Source organism: Schistocerca piceifrons, chromosome 1 (genome assembly GCF_021461385.2).
Source record: "Schistocerca piceifrons isolate TAMUIC-IGC-003096 chromosome 1, iqSchPice1.1, whole genome shotgun sequence".
In the NCBI taxonomy this organism is placed as follows: domain Eukaryota; kingdom Metazoa; phylum Arthropoda; class Insecta; order Orthoptera; family Acrididae; genus Schistocerca; species Schistocerca piceifrons.
In genome coordinates, this window is record NC_060138.1 from 496,703,678 (window position 1) to 496,726,112 (window position 22,435).

General features: G+C 40.8%; 1 long non-coding RNA gene across 2 annotated transcripts in view; it reads left to right on the forward strand.

The window, feature by feature from the left end:
• The window catches only part of LOC124796066, a 64,449-nt gene that overhangs the window by 26,266 nt on the left and 15,748 nt on the right, over window positions 1-22,435 (forward strand). Inside the window, exons 1-2 of one of the 2 annotated variants that reach the window (XR_007016728.1) lie at window positions 15,924-16,217; window positions 17,568-17,702. This is a non-coding gene — a long non-coding RNA (uncharacterized LOC124796066). Of the gene's footprint in view, window positions 1-15,923; window positions 16,218-17,567; window positions 17,703-22,435 lie in introns of those variants that run through there. The other variant, XR_007016729.1, reaches the window with a different exon arrangement.

Genomic DNA, 22,435 nt, shown 5'->3' on the forward strand with positions numbered 1-22,435 from the left:
GTAGAACTTACAGTGTCTTGCTTCACTGTGTTATATGTGAATGCCATGATGGGCAACATTGTATTCCAATCTATTTGACATCAATCTACATCAAGACAATATCTGTCAATGTCTTACTAAAGCATTCTGAGAGGTCATTCATCTGTGGATGGTAGGCAGTAGTCATCCTGTGGGTGATATAATGTGAAACTACCTCTGATACTAGTCTCGACTGCAAAACTTTTTCACAATCAGAGGTCACTCTGGGTGCTCTGTGCTTCAAAATATGCTTCAGTGACAGTGTAGTAGGTGAGGTAGTCAGTGCAGATTATTTATTATCAATCATTCCCATTTGTTGCTCACCTGGAGTTCTACCCAAGTTTGATGGAATGGTGCTGCTGCAGATGGGATTGGCAGCAGATGCTTGGAGGTAATTATGGCACATGCTTCTGTCACTGCTACTCCTTAAAGTGGCTCACATATAGTGTAACAGATTGATTTAGCTCTGACTAGTGACACCTACGTATGATTTTATCTCGAGTCTTCAAGAATCCCAGATGTTGGGAGTGTTTTGGAAAAAGTTCAGGTTAGCTGGTTATAGATGAGCTGGGGCAATACCTGATTTTCTCCCTGTTGAATAGTAGTTCCTTTTATAGAATCTTCCATTTATTAATTGGAATCCTCCTTTGGTAAGTACTTTCTCCTTCAAGGCGTCTGTTTTCAGCAATGCTAGATCTCCCCTCTGCTCAGTAGTAACATCATTAAATGCAGCGATGACTGAAATTTTGTTGATACTGCTGTCTCCTGCCTAAAGATTCCTTGGAAGGGAGTTGGCGTTTCTGTATTTTTGTATGCCATTCTCATGTCATACTGATAAAACTTGCACTTATCTATCCAGTTGACCTACTTCAGGAATGCCAGAGTACAGAATGGTGGTCCATCACAATGGTGACCAGTTTGCCAAATAAATACAACCGGAACTTGATCGCTCAAAGAACTGCAAAGCATTGCTTCCCAGTTGTAGAGTAGTTCGTTTCAGACCTGGAGAGTACTCTGGAGGCACTAGAACTACACCTGTCCCAGAATCACTAGCAACAGTGTGAAATTCTGTCTCAACAGTATTGTTAGACTCTGTTAGGGCAAAAGATGATGTCAGCAACTCCTTAAGAACAGGGAAAGATCATTCTTGTGTCTCATTCCATAAAAAATTGACATCTCCCTGCAGTACTTCTTGCGAGGAACATGCCTTGGTACGGAAGTCCTTGATAAATTGCCAGTAGTACAAGCACATTCTTAGAAAATTTATCACACCTCTTGCGAGGAACATGCCTTGGTACGGAAGTCCTTGATAAATTGCCAGTAGTACAAGCACATTCTTAGAAAATTTATCACACCTCAAATGTATCGTGCAGTCAGAAACTCTGTGATTGCTCTTATTTTCTCTGAAGAGGGATGGACTCCATGGCCATTAACTAGATGACCCAAGATTTTTATTTCTTGAGTAGTGAGGAGGCACTTTTTGAAATTCAGGCTGAGGCCTGCGGTCTGAATACAATACAGCAAGGTTGTCAGTCTGTTTTTCAAATTTCTTTTAAAATTGCATGTCATCCATTTAAGGTGCCAAAGCAGGTTGCCAGTCATATGTTTGAAATGACTGGAGCATTACATAGCCCAAAAGGCACAGGTTTAAACACAGAGAACATCAAGAGTTATGTAGCCTGTCTGCATGTCCATAGTTGAGAATTACTTTGCTCCTTTCAAGCAGCCTAAGGTACCATAAATGCACGGTAATGGATAGACATCATTCTTTGTAATTTTGTTCAGTCATAGTGTGCCAATGCAGAAATGCCATGTGCCATCCTCCTCCTCCTCCTCCTCCTCCTCCTCTACAAGGACTACAGGAGAGGACCAAGCAGTCTCTGGAAGATCAGTGATGTCATCCTACAGTATCTACTCCTCTTTATCCTAAATTATATGTCGTTCAGTGGCAATTTCCTACATGAGTGCTGGCTAATTGGTGGATGACTCCCTGTGTTGATACTGTGTTTTAACATTTGTAACTTCATCTGTCTTTCACTCTAAAACGGATTTTAAAGCATCTGAAAATTGCCGACGAATGGCTAACAATCCTCAGTCAGGACAGATCCAGCAGTTCAATAGTAGCTCCCTCTCCCCTGCATTGCCTCTAATGATAGTGGAGCATTATCTTCATCAATGTAATTAAGCTTGCCCTTCCTGGGCTGATTTAGCTGCTCCTATGCACATATCTCTACGAATGCTTGTGACAATTAGTACTCCAAAGTTCTATTTGACCACAAGTTTTGTTTATGATTGCTGCTGGCATCTAGATTTCTTTTGTGAGCCTGAGCAGGTTTTAGCGGTCAATCAAAGCTCCATAGTTTAACTGAGCCTCTAGATTGCTGACTGGCACTAATCTCGTTGATAATAGCTGGATAACAAAATCTTCAGCAGCAAACGACCATCCAGAGCAATCTTTGCCATGTGTGCTTGGTGGTATAGCTTCATCAGTCTGGAGCTCTGATCTTCCATAATCTATGACTGCTTGTGATACTTGCAAGAATCCTGTCCAAGAACAATATTATGACTACATTCTGCTAAAACAAAAAATTTGAAAGGCTGTGATAGTTATTTGCGCAATGTGTGTTCTTCTTGGGTGGTAGTATTTTCCGTCCATGATCTTCAGGACAAATGCTTTCATGTGAAAGAACATAGTCTTCCTGTGTGTGCAGTGATAAGCATTTGACATTACCAAAAATACTGTCTATGAGATTTCCTGAAATCATGGTTACTGTTGTTCATGGAGAATTTTCATCTGTGACATCTCTTCAGGTTGTTCACCTTCCTTAGTTTTCCTGAATTCGAAGGCTATTTTTTCTTTCTTTTTGTGTGTGTGTGTGTGTGTGTGTGTGTGTGTGTGTGTGTGTGTGTGGGGGGGGGGGGGGGGGGGGTGGGGGGGGGGGGGTGATCTTGTCCAGGGTAAGATGATGGGCTTTGTCCCACAGGTTGACTATAATCATCTGCAGTCAACTAGCACAAATAGGACTGTTCTAAAGGTTGATCTCTTGTGGTGTAATAATCTTCAAATAATTGTCTTCTTTCTTTGCAGTAGCATGTATGCCCAAGTGTCCACACTGCAAAGAGAATAGTGTGTTTTCCTCTGTCTTCCAAATGTCTGTTCTTGTGTGGGGCATTTATATCTGGCAGAGGAATTGGTTGTACCTGTGCTGGTCGGATGCAGAGTTGTCGTTTGATGACTGCAGCATAAGTCTGAGTTCGCCATGTCCATTTTTCCTGGCACATTCAGCTGCAGGTTGAGACTGGTGTAAATATCAATATACCTCTTCCCCGACATTCTCTGTTATGTTCCGATTTATGGGGTCAACATTCCTGGCCACTCTCTCTTGCTTACTTGGTCTGACATTTCTGGCTGCTATAAAATACTGATTTCTTCTCTTACTACCTGGAGCATGAGAGAGGTGAGGTCATGGTGTTTCCCACAACTGCCATAAGGACCACATTCGGGAGTCAAGTCATATTTCTCTTTTCTGCTGCATTTCCTTGGTGCGCTGGCACCACTTGACAACTTCCTTTTTTGTTGAGAGATCCGGTAACAGAAGAGCTTGACCATGTATTCTGACTCTTATCATCAAATGTGAGATTTGTTGTCTTCTGTCACATACCGATTCACAATGTGTCATAGGGCAAAAACATTCTTTATATAAGACCGTCATTTTTCCATGATGTTGGGCCCCATTTTCAATTGTTTCGCTAAGCAGGCTTGCTGCTGACTGTCACCAAATGTTCTCTTCAGTTCAGCCTGGAATTTGTCCCTAATGAGCTTCTCTTAGTTTTTCTTGAGCCACTGCTGTCCAGGTAGAAGTAGACATTTACCAAACACACCATGTCATCCCAACTGTTGTAGTCGGTGCCTTGGGTTGAATCCTTCAAACCATTTTGTCAGGTCCTGACTAACATTTCTGCAGAACACTCTTAGATGCTTGATATGCTGCTGACAGAATACTACTCACAACACATTGCCAAACCAGACCAAGCCATAATTGAGAAGCACAAATGTCACAGTATGACAGCATGGAAAGGTTACACGAAAGGAGCCTCTGAGAACATTGCAATGATCTGTGATCAGGATGACAAAAGCAATCAGGCATACCCTGGGCAATGTCAGAATATGATTCAAAATAATCTGGCGGCTGATCCTTCCACACCAAAAACATATATACCTGAGCCCTTCTCAGGGCCACAGTTAACGATTATATCTGTCAACACAGAAGGCATAACACCAACCAAAGAAGAACTACTACGAGAACTATGCAGTCAGCAGCAGTGCCCTATACTGTGCATACGGGTGACACATAGTAGTTGTGACATGTGCAGACCAAAAATAGAAGGAATGCATCTCGCCATCGAAAGACCACTTGATAAATATGGAAGTGCTATCTTTGTTCATCCAGATATTCAGCTCTTATCCACAGCATTCACAGAGGAAAACAACATCGAAATTCTTACACTAGAAAAGTTAATTGCACCATTATATCACTTTATAAATCACCTGGTGCTGAATTCATTGTTAACAAACCACTCAATTTTCTTAATAAACATGTGCAGATTGTGTTCGGCAATTTCAACAGCCATAGTACCGTTTGGGGCTATAAGCGTGAAGATGAGAATGGGACAGCAGTACACGTATGGGCAGAAGCAAGTCACCTGACTTTAATCCATGATGCAAAACTGCCTGGATCTTTTAACAGCAGCAAGTGGAGGTGAGCTTACAATCCTGACCTAATTCTTGGTGGCAGAAGTATCAGCCAACAATGCATAAAATCTGTCACTCCCCAATACCCAACTCGCAGCATAGACCAATAATGTATTAATTATTTGTTGCTATAAGACCACAGCAGGTATCTTTTCGGAGAATGTTTAATTTTAAGAAGGCTGATTGGTCAAGATGTGCGGAATTGCTGGACAACGAAGTATCTCATATACAACCAATACCTGAGTGCTATGACACCTACATGGCGGCTTAAAGAGATGTTCGAGAATGTCTATCCCTAGCAGCTGTCGAACATCTTATATCACCGGGCTTACTTTAGACCAATCCACCCTACTACTCATAAGAAGAAAACTCTTTCAAGTGAAGCAACTGTGGAAGCATGGGACAACCTTATTTCCTCTATAAGGGAGATAAAAAGGGATAAGTGTATAAAAACTATACAAAACTTGGATCTGAAAAGAGACAGCCATAAAGCTTGGAGACTATTGAGATGACTAAGCAATGATCCGACTAAGACCATTACACATCATAGTATCACTGCCAATCAAATAGCACATCAGTTACTGATGAATGGGAAGCCAACATGCAAATCACAAAAACTGAAATTGTAAAGAGAAGAGCAAGAGGAGAATAATGACCTTACATCATCATTCAGCATGGAAGAACTACAGAAGGCTATCAAACAAAGTAAAAATGCCAAATCAGCTGGCTTGGATGATATAGAAACTGAGGAAATCAAACATTTGGCTTAAACACAAAGAAATGGATTCTCCAACTTTTCGATAATTGTGCAAGTAGAAACCAAATTCCAAAGATATGGCAGAAGAGTCGAGTGATTGCTTTGCTGAAACCTGGCAAAGAAGGAAATGATTCAAAGAATTTTAGACCACTTGCACTACTTCGTCGTCTTTACAAATTGCTGGAAAGACCGATCTTAAATTGCCTATCACCTGCAATTGACCTCACTTATATCTCAGCAATCTGGATTTTGTCCAGGTAAAAACTGTAATGGACAAATGCTAAATCTCACACAGTTTATGGAAGATGGCTTTGAAGCTTGGAAGGTGAAAGGACTTATCAGCAGCATCTGATACGATCAGTCACCAGCTACTGCTAATCAAGGTCTACAATCTGACCAAAGATTTAGATCTAACCAGGCTCATCACCTCCCTTCTGCAGAACCGCAGGTTCTTTGTCAACTTTCAGGGACAGCGTAGTTGATGGAGACTACAAAAGAATGGCCTCCTGCAAGGAAGTGTTTTGGCTCGAATTCTGTTTAATGTATACATGAATGACCAACCTACAGCCCAAAACACCAGGAGCTTCTTATATGCTGACGACCTCGCTCTTGCCACCCAGGGCACAAATTTTGAAACAGTGCAGAACAACCTCACAAATGCCTTTGAAGATCTATCCAGATACTACAACACAAGCCAGCTTAAACCAAATCCTTCAAAGACCCATGTGTGCGTTTTTCATTTGAGAAACAAGGAAGCCACTCACAGGTTGAAAATAGTATGGTTGGGGGACCAACTGGAACACTATGAGACTCCAAACTAGGAGTGACACTTGATATATCTCTCACTTTCAAAAAGTACTGCATGAAATGCAAGTTGAATGTTTCCACCAGAAACAATCTCCTACGGAAACTGGCCAGATCACAGTGGGGTATTCAACCTGAAATAATCCGAACATCTGCAATGGCACAATGCTATTCTGCGGCAGAGTATACTTGTCCTCTCTGGTATAATTCAACTCATGCCAAACAGTTGGATGTAGCTCTCAACAAAACCTGCAGAATTATAACAGGCTCCTTGAAATCCACTCCAGTCGAATGGCTTTACCACCTCGCAGGAATAGCACCACCACCTGTTCGAAGAGAGAGAGCTGCGAACAAGGAAAGAAAGGCACTGAGACCGGAAATTACCCATCCTCTGTATGGGAATGAACTGCATCCGCAGTGATTGAAGTCAAGGACGAGTTTCCTTAGTACATTAAAGGAACTTAGAAACACTGCTGAAAAAGCTAGGTTGCAACTATGGAGGGCTATGACCTATCTTCCCCCTGGTTGGAAAAGTGTTGTTGAAGCTTTACTCACAGGCCATAACGTGGAATGGACAACTTGGAAGTTCCTGAATAGACTGAGATCCGAAGTTGAAAGATCAAAAGTTCACTTGGGAAGATGGGGAAACACTGATCCAAATGATACTGTGTGACTGTGGAGAAGAACAGACAATTCAGCAAACACTTCAGTGTCGATTGTGCCCAGCCTCCTGTACAGAAGACAATCTTCAACAAGTGACAGAAAATGCACTGGAAGTGGCCAAGTTTTGGTCAAAAGTAATTTAATCATAACAGTATAAAATGTTTGTACATGTACCTGTATGTTTTTGACACTAGGATAATAATAATGACAGCACCTAGTAAGTCATTTTGTGAGTCTTGCACTACGGAGCTGTAACATGTAACCTCTGTGCTCACCTGCTTCGCGGCGTCCTAGTATGGACATAAAATGGGAAGGCAAGGGGAAGACAGTAATTGGGAAACCACAGTGGGGACAAGTTCGCTGGAATCTCCGGATAATGAGGGCAAATGACCCCATCGCTGACCACGATGACATTATGCTGGAGCCTCAGTCTCAGTGACTGGTCATCCCATCCGTATCTCTGATTCTGATGGAATGATAGTCTCGCTAGTCAAGAATAACCTGACTGGCAAATTGTGATGTGCTGCCTGCTGCTGTAAGAAGTGGTACCTTGCTGCTGCCATGATTGAAGATGATGTGGGCATATCCGGGGCTTCCCACAGTGAAGGGGTTTACCAAGTCACTGCAAACTACTGACTGCAACCTGTTGGGCATGACACCAGTGTACCACCTGCCTGATTGTATGTTGTCTCGCAGATCCGTGTCCTGGTCTTCCACCATCACGACACCTGCCGTCTGTGACAACGTATCAGCATCCACCAAAGCACACATCCTAAGTCAACAGTGCTGAGGTGTAAACCACACAAAGTCATCACAGAATGTCTGGGCGGGCAGCACCTTCCTTGCTTATCCCCACCACCAGCCCAGCACACAGCCATGCAACTGACCCGTAGCAGCAGTGTCACAACTCACTGACAGAGTATCAACACTACTTCATGGCACATACACTTCTGTGCACAGCTGCCATCAGCAGATCTGAAGACACTTATAACTCTTTATACTTTACTTAGTAAAAAAATTTTATTCCAGATATTACTGTTTCACTGACACTGTAGGGGATATGATAGCCATCCGTACCAGCTCCTGAGCTCAGCGTCCTACATCAGCAACATCACCGTTTCATCTACACAACTGCCAGGCCGGGGCAGCTGCTACAACTGATGGTCAATAGTGGGCCTAAAAACTATGCTTCTTACTGCTGCAACTGGTGAAGAAGTGGGCACTGGGCTGTTATAACTGACGATCAGCAGCCTCATTCATCTTGCACTTAAATTTCAAACAATGTGGACAGTGTGTGAGAAGTATTTTCGTTACCTTGTATCTGGCCATTTTCATTGTGCAATTCATTGGCCAAGCATGATCAATGGAACATTCTTTTTAATTTGTAGATAACACTAGTACAACAGTGTTAACCTCCTGACTTGTCTGCTTTTATGGGTCACTATCGTGAGTCATATCTAACACCCGTCAGGTGTTCATTTTACAGTCTCTCTGGGAATGAGTTGCTGCGCACAAAGGCTAAGCAGTATGGTAACTCATTGTGTATTGTTTTCTTTGTAGTGTGATCTTGGTGTCATTCCCTTTTATATTTTACTATTTGCGCTCTAGTAGAATATGCACGATGCCATTAGAAACAATCACTGCTAGTATGGTGATCCTGTTGCCTATATGATGGAGTAGGTTAGAAGCAGCACTTGAGCTGAAAGCTGGGTATTAGGACATTGTAAGAACCAGGCGAGGTACTGCAAGTTGAGAAGCAACAAAAGCTAAGGCAGTTTGAGGAATTTAAGATTGTAACGAGTGTACCATCTCCTTCTATTGATCCTGCAGAAGCAAACTTGATTTTGCATTTTTCTGACAAGGTTATGGAGAACATAACTGCATTTCTGAAACACTTTTCCAGCTGCGGCCAAGTTGGGTGTGTGCTCTCACAAAATTTACCTTTGTATGACTGATCTGCTTTTGATTGGTGACACTAAGGCTTATGCGACTTACCACAAGAGCTTATGGTGCACACAAACATTTGAATAGGAATTACAACAATAGCACCGTAAGCAGAACAGTACTCACATCTCCAGCGAGAAGTTGAATACTTTGATGCAGAAACATGACGAGTCCATTAAATCTTCCTCTTATAGCATCTGAAAGATCAAAACCCAAACATATGAGCTAACTCAGAATGAAGGAATCAGTCTAGCGCTACGTCGAGAATAGGGCTCTCAATGTATTCTTGTGTGACATTCCTTGAAATGTCATGTAAGGTTAGAATAGACAATCCATTTGATTTGGCTCAGGTATCAGGATTGCCATGCAATTGGAAAAGGTAGATATAGCAACAAGGGGGCATAGTGACTGCCGAGTGTTTGCTTCAGTGGTAAAATGTCACAGGTGTGCACGTGAGGACCACATCTAACAACACTGTCATCAGTCGAATGCTACGAATGTGGACAAATGGGTCACAAAGTACTGGAGTACCGGAGTAGGAAACAAGGAAATGGAAATCAGTGCACCATTCATTAAATGCAAGTGGGAACGTGTTGGCTGTCTGAAAGCTTTCCTAATAAAGTGTAGTACTGCATGGGGTTGATGCAGAGATAAAATACTGCTTGTGGAGTTTCATTGTTGGGAAGAAACACAGCTTTTTAGTAGATACAGGGGCACATGTCAGTAGTCACGTTAGACATCTTGGGTAGACAGAGACTAGAATCTCCACATCACAGGTTCATGGAGTTGGTAATACTGATATAAGTTCGTTGAGGACCACGCTGCTCAAGTTTAGGATATGGCTAAGATGTCTTCAGAAACCATAAAGGTGGTGTCGCAAGTTGGTGAGGGGTATTTTGCTGTTCTCAGACTTGATTTCCTAAAAAAGCATTATACTAAAATTGAAGTTTCATGGCATATTGCTGAGCTTGGGGGCTTTGTTTCTGCTGAGAGATGCTGCTGCAAATGAGGCAATGTTGTAAGGTGCACCAATCACGAAGGTGTTGCCATTTGCACTGCGTACATACACATTAAAGATGAGTTCCCATCATAACATACCACTGGGAACAAGGAAACTAGTCTGGGTTGCTGTAGGCACACAGCTAAAGTGAATGGAGAATGTATGGTTCCGGTTAGCCTAGATAATTTCGGTATGGACAATGCAAGTCTACCAAATGGCTTAATGATCGCCGCATTGAATATTCTGATATGTGTCTGCTTGTGTGTGTGTGTGTGTGTGTGTGTGTGTGTGTGTGTGTGTGAGTGCGCGCGTATACCTGTCCTTTTTCCCCCTAAGATAAGTCTTTCCGCTCCCGGGATTGGAATGACTCCTTACCCTCTCCCTTAAAACCCACATCCTTTCATCTTTCCCTCTCCTTCCCTCTTTCCTGATGAAGCAACCGCTGGTTGCGAAAGCTTGAATTTTGTGTGTATGTTTGTGTATCTATCAACATTATGAGACGAAGTGGGTCATTTGCAGGACAGTGACTGGAGAGATACTGAAGCATTACTGTTACAATTTGAGTATTTGTTTAATGCACATGGTCCATTACCCTCAACCTTGACTACTCAACATCACATACCTACTACTACTTCTGTTTATATGAAACCATATCATATACCAAAGCAAAAAGGGTCAAGGAAAAGAATGAGCTAAGTCCAATTTCATAAACTTTATGGAACATTAATATTTACGTTTAAATCTTTTCTTGATCTTTCGATTCTGTAACATTTATACTTATTTTCTAAAATTACAAAACTTAAGTAATATTCTGTAAATATATAACAATATTATTACATATTTGTTCAAACTTTTGATGCTACATGTTAAGAAGCTGAGCAGGAGTAACTTAACTCTATATAAAAAGCTGTACAACATTAGCTATCTGAGAATGTCAAGCAACAGTAAGACTCATTTGTTTTTCTGATCAACAAAAAATTTTCAGAATATGCAGATCCTGGTATTTCTCACACAAGATGGTTAGTAGGCCTGAAAATACAGTATAAAGTAGGACTATACAATCTGAAACCAGAGTATAATAAAAATAGATAAGGTTTGCAGATTATCATACCATCTTTCTGTTATAAGAAAACAAAGGCAAATCAAAACTAATCTGTTGGATTCTTTGGCTGGATAAGCCAATCTGAAATCAGTACTCTCTCATACTCCATTACAAATAATTGTGAATGTGAGATGGCTTATGAGATTTCTGTCTATAATGCATTCTCTAACTGGAGGCAAAGGAAAGAGATATTTCTGCTTGTACAAGGACTTCAGAAATGCTGTCCATTGGCGAAAAGTTTCAGATGTGGATTCAACAACAACTGTCTGAGCTGATATGAAACCCTCTGTCCAGTCTTTGGGGACTTGTGTGTGAACTTTCTGGTTTATAAGCCCCATGCTTCTATCACATTCCAAAAAAGAATTTTCTCTTATTGTAAACCCATATGTATGGCTTCCTTTTCCATGCTCTTATAGCTTTCTTTCTTAGGTTTTTCCTTTGCCTCATAAAACGTGTTGGCTTGCAATTTGTGATATTGTTTGAGTTTTCAAGTTCTTCAATTCAGACTCAGTGTCCCTTATTTCTGCTAGTACCGTGCACTCTTGTTTTTACGTTTCAAAGCATTTCCCATTGACTGTATTTTCACCACAGGTATTATATAGATATCTATGTGAGGGTACCCAAAGAAAATACTGAAGTTCGTAAGAAATATATATGTTTCATAAGATGCCTTAATTATAAGGTAAGCCACTCTGAATAAACTGAACATTGTACTTATATCTAGTTCCTCAGTGAGTATACGTTAGTTACTTCTTGGTACTGAATGGGTGGCAGCTGTCAAAGTGGAGGAACTATTGGTGGTTAGTAGGTTTGATATAGATGGAGGAACTGATGTAGCCATCTGAGGTGGGGGTCAGTACCTAGAAAGGTGGCCTGTTGGGCTGAGTAGGACCAGGTGAAGCAAATGAGGGAGATGATGTTCAGGTTCTGGAGGAATGTGGGCAGGATGTCCTCACCGTAAATCTAGATCGCAAACATGACATCAATGAATCTGAACTAGGTGAGGGGTTTGCTCCCAAATTCAATCACACAGTATTTGTTAAAGACCTCTCCTTCTCCCAGTCCCTACAGTGGAAACAGTTTTTTACTACCAACCCTACCAATCAGACTCAACCAAAGGCCATTGTTGAATCCTGCTTGACTCAGTTTCACTCCTCCATCCAACTGTGATCCACCCCCACTGGCCCCAAATCACCCCCCGTTAACTTTCCAGAAGATCTTAACTTTGATCCTTGCCTCACAATTATTCCCCATAACACTCAACAAGCAAACTAACCTTGCATCCACAGAAAGAACCACTCTGCTCAATCCTACCACTCCCACACTTCTACCTTCTACATCCTTCCTGAAGTCCACAAACCCAACCACTTATGAGGTGGCTGGTTACTACACTCACACTGAGAGATTCTCTGCTCTTATAGACCAGTACCTTCAACACCCAGAATCATGCAGAACAGAGCAGAATGCAATTACTCTAACACCAGAAGGAAATTTTCGCATTGATCTATGGAATCAGGCACTTTCAATGTTACCTATATGGGCAGAAGTTCAAAGTTGTAGCAGATCATGCCTCACTGAAATAGCTGGTTGGCTAGGCAGGCTCTTAAGTTGAATGTGTGTGACTACAAAGAAACCTGAGGAAAAAACACACATATGAGGATACTCTTGAGCTGCAAGGTAGCATTGCTACCGGCACTTGGGAAAAGTGAGAGTTACTGGCAGAGCGCACAATCAGCTGACATAGACTGTCAGGAATTTGGGTCACAGCCAGAGTTCATAATGCATGAGGGTTTACTATACATATCAACAAAATGCAGACAGAGCATAGAGGTTCCATTGTTGCTGAGGAACATAGTATCACTAAAGGCATATGACCCAAGTGTTGTCAGGTCACGGTGGTCAAAGAGTGACGGACGGAAGGGTAACTGAAATAGACTGGCGGCTGACGAGAAAATGTGATGTGGATCAGCATGCACAAAACTGCATACCATGGCTGGTCTTAGCCATGAAAGCATTCCTCTTCAAAAGTTGCCAGAGTAATCCAAGCCTTTTCAAGTAATAGGGCTCGATATTTTAGGTCCGTTTAACAGAATCCCAGCTAATAATAAATAAATGTTAACAGTCACTTATTATTTTTCACAATTTATATGTATGACAGCAATTCCTAACTAGCAGGCTCCTACGGTTTCCTTCGCATTAGTGAATAACTGAATTCTTCAGTTTGTGTACTAGAAACTTTACTGACTGATCAAGATATGAATTTCTTGTCTGATCTGATGAACCACCTGTACCATGTACTTTTTGTCTGCAAGTTACAGACAAGTCATTCCATCTGCGAGGAAAAAGGCGAACGGAACATGTTTAAAGGGTGGTTTCAAAGATGATGATTTATGTTAACAGCCAACACAGAGATTGGAGGACAAATCTCCAATTTGTGGTCAGCATGTAAACTCCAAGCTCCATATTAGTACTCATCACTTACATTGTGAGGTGGTCTATAGAAAGAAAATAAAGAAAATGACATCGCCCTTGAAAGTGTCACAACGTAAGTTTCTTTCCGATATTGAGTCAGCAAGAGAGTTTGTGAAAAGGATACATAAAGTTTGGCACATAGTCAGGTGAGCAAATAAGGAAGCTTTGGAAATGCAAGAATGTATGGGACAGTGAGAGAGTCAGCTTCCACATTTAAGAGTCAGCCAGTGGGTGTTTGTTAATAATTCTTATACACTGAAAGGGAAAATGAAGAAATTTCTAACAAAATACGTATCAAGTTAAAGAAATGAGCTGCAAGGTTAATTTTAAAATCCAGTTACTAATTTAAACGTCTGTTGTTCGTATTAGAAGAGTAAATCATTCATGGGTGCAGTTGATGCCTTACCACAAAATACGGTACCAATGTCACCGCAGAACAGTAAACTAAAGAAGGTTAGGAGGAATATGCCACCCAGCGCTTGTGCTGAGTGCAAGGCACTCTATGCACTGATGTCACAGAACAAGTTGTACATAATTACATATTATTGCAGTGTATATTTCTTAATCTTTTATTATTATTTTGTACTACTACATGTGTACTAAGGGTTAAGGTCCGTCCACACGCAATTATCTGTCTGCGCACATCACATCTGCGCAGACAGATCGTTGCGTGTGTACAGGAGTTTTGCACCAACCTGAGGTGTGTGCAAACCTGGAAGTTGGAGTTGGAGGTTTGAGCGAAACCTCTCAAATCTGTGGGTTCAAACCACATCTGCGCAGACAAGTTGGAGCGTGTGGACAGCAGATCGCCGCAAATCTGGCGCGAAACAGCTGTTTGCTCAGTCTAGTGTTTGTATTTGTGCGCACAGGGCATTAAAATGGCTGATACTCGTCAGTGTTCTCTAGAGTTTGTAAGTGAATTCATTGAAATATATATAAACCACCCATGTTTGTGGAAGATTAAAAGTAAAGAATATAGTGACGGAGACAAAAAGACAGCAGCATACAATGCTGTAATTGAAAAATTGCAGGCAGTTGACGCCTCGGCAAACAGAGAAACAGTAATAAAAAAATTCGTTGCGAACTCTGTCTAGAATTCAGAGTGGAGTTTTGCATCCTGTAACAAAAGTTTGTAACAGGTTGCTTCTACACAGTAGCGAACTGAAAATGCCTACTCAGAAACAAAGTAAATCATAGCTCATTGGTCATGTAGGTATATAATCTCTAATAATATAGGCCTACTGTGTTTCAAACACGTCTACAACATCAAAAATATTATCTGTAGCTTGGCAGACTTAATTTACTTGACTTGCCTTCACGAACTCATCCTACAGGACAGCGTAAATAGCTTCACAAGTGTTGGGTATTATTTCACTCAACGCTTGTTTCGATATTGCAGTTGAAAATTCCAAATCCTGTTGCTAGAAATCTTAACGTTACTGCCAGCCATTCATGAGGAGAAATTGCCATTCTCATGAAGTATTTTTTCTCATAATATGAGGGGTTACAAGCTTTAAGAGATAATTATAAGTTTTGACATCCATCCGCAAATAATTTCGACAGTCGTTAGGTTCGACCTGCAACTCTCGCAGTAAATTTACGTGAGAAAACTGCTTTCGCTTTAGCAGCCACTGTCTACACCATTTTTACCGCTTTCTCTGTTTCCTGCGGTTGGTCTGAATGTTTTTTGCAACACAAGTTGCGAACACAGACCACAACAAAACTTCCTCCATTTCTATATTTCAAAATAACTGAATTAAATTTTTGACGTTTATGGAGAGCGTAGTCGCTTGCCACTGATATTTCTTTTCTACACCGACAGATGGCGGGCGAGTAGTAGATTGGGGTTTGTGTCGTGTGAACACACCACATTTGCAGCGATCTTTTGCATGTACAGACATCTGCGCCGATGTCTGCGCAGACAGATCGTTGTGTGTGGACCGGGCTTTAGAGTTAGCATGCCATTCGTGAAAATAATTCATTTGTATTATTGTGTAGGTACACTTTTCTGGAGGGATGAATGATGGAAGTTCTTTTCCCTCAGGTGGCATAACAACATGGACACTTCAAAGAGTAATAATACTCTCGATGCTACAGCTCCTCATCAAAAGAGTAGTAGGAGGTGCAGTCCACAACCAGCCACTGAATTCTAAAGTGTTGTTCTTCAAGCAACTACATATCCTGTTGACCGATTACAACGGTGGGGCAAGTCCGGTGATACATCCAGATAATGAGGCATCATCGGCCATGAAGACTTTATGTCCCACTTTACATACAACCACTTCTGAAGTCTCAGTTTCAGTGCACGATCAAGTCGTCTTTATCTCTGATCGCAATGGAATGACAGTTTTGCTTGTTACAGAATAACGTGACTGGCAAATCATGATGTACTGCTGCTGCTGACGGAAGATTCACCTCTGACACAACAGCCAGTTGGTTGTCATGGCACTTGGCCACTGCAGGCTGCCTGCCACCGTCGTGATTGAAGATGATGTTTTCCACCTTCACACCTGCTGTCTGTGACATTCAGATGTCTGAGCAAGCAGCGCCTTCCTTACTTGCCATCGCCACCAGCACAGCACGCAGCTGTGGCACCCTACTATGGACGTTACATCTTGAATCGCTGACAGGGCATCAGCACTCTTTCATGGCATGTATCCTTCTCCAGCCAGTCATCTACTGCTGCTCTAAAGACACTTACAGGGTACGTCAGCATTACCTGACTTTTTGACTCGAGTAGTGACTGATCAGTTTGAGTAATGGAGGGGCATGCATGGACTCGTTTTCACTTCCACTAGTAGTTTAGTTACAATGGAGAAGTGGACTGCACGACTTTGTGCATTTGTCATACAGATGTTCTTTAAAAATGCAGAATCTATGACCACCATTCAGAGGAAGTTATGTCTCCAATTTAACATTCCACATAATGGTGCAATTCCAACCCACAATACCATTCTGCCATGGGTTACAAAACTTTCATGAGACAGGTTCCGCATTGAAGAAAAAACCAGTAACCAGTATAAAGACTGTCATATCACGTGAAAACTTTGATGTCGTGCATCATGAAATACAACAGAGCCCCCATTAATCTGCTGGCCAACAGGACAGTCTCTTGGGTTATCAAATTCATCTGTTTGCCACATTTTACACTGTCTAAATTTTAATCTGTACAAAACTACGATTGATCAGGAGTTGAAGCCTCAAGTTTATGTGAGAAGATGTTTTGCCGAAGTAATGAAAGGTGTTGGAGGAAGAATCTGGAATTAAGATCTTAATGTCAGACAAGGCTCATTTTCATTTAAACAGTAGCGTCAATAAACAAAACTGTTGTTATCGGTCTCCAAACCAACCTCAGCAACTGCACCAGTGCCTACTGCATTGTGACAGGGTTACAGTGTGGGCTAGATTAGAGAAATTTGGTGTCACAAGGGCCTATTTCTTCGAAGAAAATGGGACACTGAACTTGCTGTCATTTGAGCATGTTGCATGAATTTCTCATCCTGAAGCTTTGTCACCACGGTATAAATCTTCAAAACTTTGGTTTTAGCAAGGTGGTGTGACAGCTCATACTTCCAATGTATGAATGTCTGAAGCAAGGAGTTATTTTCTGGGTAAGTGATTTCCAATAGAGGAGATGTTGACTGGCTGCCACACTCTCTAGACCTTATCCCATGCGACGTTTTCTCGTGTGGCTTCCTCGCAAACGAAGTGTACATCAGTAAGCAACATACTACATTTCAATTAAAGGATACCATTGAGCGAGAGATTCATACTATAACTCATAACATGTTTGATAGAATGATGACAAACTTAGTGCAGAGGGTCGACGAGTGTGCCGGAAAAGAGGGCCAAAGGATATCATCTTTCACAAAACATTAATTTGTCAAAATTAACATACAAGATATTAATTGTTATTCAATGCGTATCTTTTGAAATAAAATAAGTTGCAATATATTAAAATGTCACTATGTATTATAAATTCAAAGACCATCAGACAATACTGACTCACCCTGCATAACCATACACTTTATGCAGTAAACAAATGTCATTCCAGATACTGCTGCTTCACTGATGCCACAGGGCGTATGATAGCCATCCACACCAGTTCCTGAGCTCCGTCTCCTACACCAGAAGTGTCACCACCTCACCTGCAAAACTTCTACACCCACTAAAAATGCTGACTTGAGGGGTAACTGCTGCAATGCTAACAACATTTTATGACTACAATAATGCTAAGCTTCTAACATTGATCATCATGGATCTCACTTCTTGTTTTGTATATAAGTACTTATAATAGGATAACAACAATTAATTTGAAAAAGCCACTATTCCGCCTCTTAAACTACTCAGCTGCTGCTATCTGATGTTTTAAACAAATCATTTATGTAACTTTACGCAGAAAGCTATCAATTTTCTGTGTACTGGCAAAATAAAAATCTGTTTAATATCAAAATCACAATGAAGTCAAATGAACATCCTAGAGTCCAAACATTCTGATAGGTTGTCATACACAGCTCATCTTAAATTCACTCACACTATTAACCCCAAATACCATCAGGAAATAAGTGAAGTAACTGCTAAGTACCAAACCTGTCTTGAGGTCCGTGCAATGAGAGAGATTTGTGGGAGCAAAGAAAGTGGAACTGTGCTGGTGCAACCTCAGTTTACTGGCCACCTGAATGCCTAATTATCTTTGCACAATGGAGTCTCGCGAAGTGTGTGATATGGGTTTCTACTTCTGGTAGCTAATTCTTTTTTTACTTGTTTAAATTTATGCAATATGAGTCTTTGTCAGATTAAGATCTCAAATTTTAACATGGTATTTTTTTGATGTTGCTGATTGTATCTATATCAAGTTTGTGAGAGATCGTTTAGGGGTTTCTCTGAAGACCTCATGGAACAGTAATCGAGCTTTGTATTTCAGATGGTTCAAATGGCTCTGAGCACTATGGGACTTAACATCTGAGGTCGTCAGTCCCCTAGAACTTAGACCTACTTAAACCTAACTAACGTAAGGACATCACAGACATCCGTGCCCGAGGCAGGATTCGAACCTGCGGCCGTAGCTGTCGCGCGGTTCCAGACTGAAGCGCCTAGAACTGCTCGGTCACTCTGGCCGGCTGTATTTCAGAATACACTTATCTAATAGGTAGCAAATTTAATGAACAATTTTAAATTGGTACTCCTGTGGCAAATTATCGAAGATGATTTGTTCACAAAAACCAAACAGCTTCTTAACTAAATTACAGTGTCTGCTAAAACACATTTTGAATCCAATGAAAATATTTAGTCCAAGTGACACAGTTGACTACAGAATACAAAAGGTACAAATTAATGACACCCCTTAAATTAAAATGTTAATTATTATCTCAGAACAAATATAACAACATTCTTACAACAGCTGTTCTGAGAAAACCATTCTTAACAACGTACAAAAAAAATAGTGGTGGTAATTCATATGTTTTAAGAACAAATGCGAAGCAAAATAAGTCACCTCTGAGACGATAACAAATGTGCAATCTATGCAGTTCTTGTTAAAGTGAAACAATTTTATTAACATTCAACCCTGAAAAGTTCCCGGAAGAATAAAATACTGTTCTATGAAGCATTACTACAATCTCTACGTAAGTCTGAGCTTGTGTTACAGTGTTACTGTCATAAAGGTGGTTCATTGCTGCATTATAAGCCACTCTCAAAAAAGTTAGTTAAATTTGAGAGAACAAGATCATGGAGATGGGTCTGTAATTAAAAGCCATTTGTTTATCTCCACTTTTATAAATATGTGTTAGTATCTCATACTTTGATCTCTCAGGAAATATACCTTAAAAGTGAGCTCTTAGAGAGCAGAGCACTACCACTTGAGAAGATTTTGGTACTTTAGTTGAAATGTGAAAATAACCAGAAAAGCTGACATTTTCAGCGACCTGATTGGTTTAGTAAATCTTAAATCTGCTAGTTGAGTATGAAATGCATGTCAAAGTCTAATGGTTATGCTTTCAGTGGTCAGTTTTTTGTCCAAATTTTCACTTACCATTAGGGCACACCAAATATTTACATTTTTCACCACTGCTACTGTCACCAGTGAGTTGAGTAACAATTGCCTTTTAGTTTTTCTTTCATTTCGAGTCTAATAATGCTTCAAATAGCCACTGCAGTTTCCTCTCTATCAATCATGTCGTAAATTTAAGCTCCTTATCCTGAATAACGACTATGAAAACACGCAGCAAGCACATAAGCAAAGTTCAAGTTTGTCAAATTGTGTAACACCAATAACCCACAACACAGTAAAATAATATAAGTAATAGGAAAAGTGGCTGCTCAACAACACAGCTCTGTTGATAGACTCCATATCAATGACCAACCAAAGCACAATAACTACAAACTGGCAAAAGATCCCACACATTTTACAGCTTGCCCTCAAATATTTTCTGTGATGTCACACACTACTGAATGCATGTGACTTAACCCTGTGGTACAGCCATGCACTGCAGTGAACAGCTGTTAGTCGCACACACAGTCTGTCATCTCCAGGCATTAGGGCCTGAGAGAGAATGCATCCGAGGTATGCTGTGATCTTTGTTGGGGTGTGGGGTGGGGTAGACGTGAGGGAAGAGGCCGGTGCTGCCTGCGACAGTGTGCAGGAATGTGGTAGGGGAAGAACAGTGAGAGGACTGCAAGGTGCAGCATCAAGAAGCTGTGAGATGGGAGGGGGGGATGGAGTGTCAAAGGGGAGAAGAGAAATGGGGAATGTATGCAGCACCCAGAGATGACTGGGGGTGTGGGCGGATTACCAATATCTAATTACGTCCAGCAGTCTTGCTATCTTATCAATGTGCCTGCCTGCCACTCAGTTTTACCTCTATGTGAAGAGTATCCTTTTCATATATACAAAAGGACTCAAAAGTTGCTTCTTGTGGTGTTTACTGACAGTCGGCTTTCCGTTTGACACTTGAAATTATCAGATCGCTCTAGTGGTTCAATTGTTGTTAATTTTCTAATCCATCATAATTAGATAACTGTATCTCTGTTAATGTTTATCTTAGAATTGTGCTTGAAATTTTAACGAAGTTGTCCCATTGCAGCAATTTGTCTGATGTACTTGGTTTTGCAGTATCACATTTGTAGGGTCTACAATGTAGTTTCATTGAAAATATAATACTCATCTTTCATTTCATTTGCCTTAGTTGCAACTGAGTCATCTCCACCCTTCAGGCACGCAAGCATGCCCAGGCCTCCAGAAATCTCCACATCATTGTCCAGCCATCAGCCTACTTGCACTCCTTACTGTCTGGCAACCGCTGTGAACTGTCAAAGCATGCACGACTGCCTTTCACTCCGTAAGTTCTGTTCTTGCAATGTCACAAAGTCTCGATTTGAACTAGCACTCCCCATTAAATAAACATCTCTCCTCCTGCGACAAAAGTATTGTGATCCCAGTACTGGCCAACCTTCCCTCCAATTGCTGTAACTATCATGCAGGAAACTGGAAGCATAGTGTACCAAGGACATTTATAGGAAATAATTAAGTTTCTCACCTACTTTGTGTCCTTGATAAATTACGTCTCACTTTTCATTTTGTAAATTCTCTGAATATTGTGGCTTTGTCAGCATTTATGTTCATGAGCTATTTTAGTTTAGCCTCTTTACTTAATTTGATTGCTGGGGAATGATTTATTACTTACATATGGCAACTGCTTTAAGATATAGTATGATTTAAAAATAAATTGCTGATTGGTGTTGCACTGTGTGATTTATTTTTTTTTTTGCTGGGAATATTACAGCAGGGAACAAACCAAAGCTAGATATCAATAACTTAATGTCCTTGATCAGTACTACCTAAGATGAAATTAATAATCTCCACTTACAATTATTTCTAGTGCTGGTCATGGAACAATTTATCTGCAAGTGGAATCTTCATGCCATTTCAAAGAGCCAGAGTCACTGAGTAGATCTGCTTGAGCAGAGAGTGACAGAATTTCAAACAGCTGACCTCTGTAATTTCAGGGTAACATTGTTTCTTCACATTAGATACATAGGTGAAACGTTATTTCATATCAGATATTTTTTGATATTCCCAAATATTTTGATAATTTATTTTCACTTTGATGAAGTCATGACGGGCTCAGAATAACAGCGTGTTATAAATTTATTAATTACTGATCCAGGTATCAAAACCTGTTTCTTTTTTTAATAAAACAGATTTATTGGTTACAGAATAGTCAATAAGTTAGTACAGTGTCAGTATTTATGGCAATACTAAATTTCATTACAGACTTAAAAAACATTCACAAATTAATAATTCTACAACACCCAATACTTGCGCCCCCCCCCCCCCCCCCCCCCGTCCCTATTTTACTAGCTTCCAAGATAAATTAAGAAAATTCTCTCTCTCACACTATTATGCAGACAATGTAAACCACAGCCCACTATCAGAGTTTTACCATAGGCACAGGTAAGTGCCAACCACTGTGTAAGATAGGTGCTTAACCTAAAAGAGAACAGTAGCTTGAAAACTATTAATATTTCTACAATTAGTGTGTGTGTGTGTGTGTGTGTGTGTGTGTGTGTGTGTGTGTGAGAGAGAGAGAGAGAGAGAGAGAGAGAGAGAGAGAGAGAGAATCAACTAGAGGCAGACAGGTGATTCACTTCCTCATTTTTGTTTCTAGTAGGTGTAGAAGTCAAACCCAGTTGCAGCAACACACACACCCAAGACTTCTGAAACATTTGTTTGAGTCAACATCACAAAAAGGAGAGACTCCAACGATCATATACAGGAGAGGTTCAGTCACAGACAGGAACAATAAAAAAGACTATTACACATTTAAGCTTTTGACCAACAGGCCTTCTTCTCAAGTAGAAACATACACACATTCACATTCACACACACGACCACTGTCTCTGGCCACCAAGGCTGGGGCGTGA